The sequence below is a fragment of the Trachymyrmex cornetzi genome, unplaced genomic scaffold (genome assembly GCF_001594075.2).
Source record: "Trachymyrmex cornetzi isolate Tcor2-1 unplaced genomic scaffold, Tcor1.1 scaffold238, whole genome shotgun sequence".
Classification (NCBI taxonomy): Eukaryota; Metazoa; Arthropoda; class Insecta; order Hymenoptera; family Formicidae; genus Trachymyrmex; species Trachymyrmex cornetzi.
In genome coordinates this window covers 135,102-136,336 of record NW_017297040.1, presented here as the reverse complement: position 1 = coordinate 136,336, position 1,235 = coordinate 135,102, and positions in this window count along the sequence as shown.

The following is a 1,235-nucleotide window of genomic DNA, read 5'->3' as shown; positions in this document are numbered from 1 at the left end:
CCCCCCACCCCCACCCGCTGTGGGTGAAAGAGAGGGTAAGTTTAAAATTTTAAATGAGAACCCTCGTTTTTTATTGCAGATTTTGCTTCTTCAGAAAAAGTTACATAAATTTTACCTATTACAAACATTTTTTTTATGACAGATGGCGCTGTAATCAGCGAAATTAAAAAATGAGTCTAAAACGTTTAAAATATCTCAAGAAATACTCAACCGAGCATATTCTCACCCTGGAGGTGGATGGGCGGGTAATTTTTCGACTTTGATTTTTTTTTCTGTCAAAGCCATTATGCCCAATTACAACGAGAAACAGAATACAGAATTTTTAAAAATGGAAGAAATGTTAAACAAATAATGAAAAAAAAAACAGAAAAAATATTAAATAATTAGTTGGAAGAAATTAAACTGATAGAAATGTTAAAAAATAATTGTCCTAAAATAAACGCAGTATGATCGTATTACTCGGTTCACACGCAATACAAATTTTGTTCGATCTTCCGCCTTATAATGTTCGTTAAATATGTACATCGAGAAAGCCGTAATCAGGAACAGCGAGAATGTTGCATTCTGGCGGCGAGATGTTGTATCAAATAGCCGTGAAACGCTTGAAAGTCCAACCACACACGAAGAGAAATTTCTAATGTTTATTCTATGGGTCACTTTCATCGAAACGACACAAGGTTCTTTCGTACGCGAATCGTACGTTTTCGTACTTTTTCAACAGGGCCGCATACTTCGTTTCCTCGAGACTCAGAAGATTTTCCGGTGGGCAAGTCGTAGCAATGAGTTCAATGAATGTTCCATACTTCAAAATACATATGTATTCATTAGAAATGTTTTTCTGTGCAAAGAGCCCTCCGCAGATGTGAAAATATCTTAGATGATGAAAGTCCCAATAATTTTATTGCACAAAATTCCAGCCTAAACATTAACTTTCTGTGTTTGAACTTTCATACATATGTATGTATGTTTCCAAGCAAAATTTGTATTGGAAATACATACTTATCTTTTTAATATTGCATATGTGTGTATGTATTTATACCAGTTTAAGTTCTTCTAACTAATTGTTAAATATTTCTTCCGTTTTATTCTCACTATTTGCTTAAAAATTTCCATCTTTTTTATTCAGTATTCTGTCTGTCGTTGTAATTGGGCATAATGGCTTTGACAGAAAAAGAAAAAATCAAAATCGAAAAGTTACCCGCCCATCCACCTCCAGGGTGAGAATATGCTCCGTT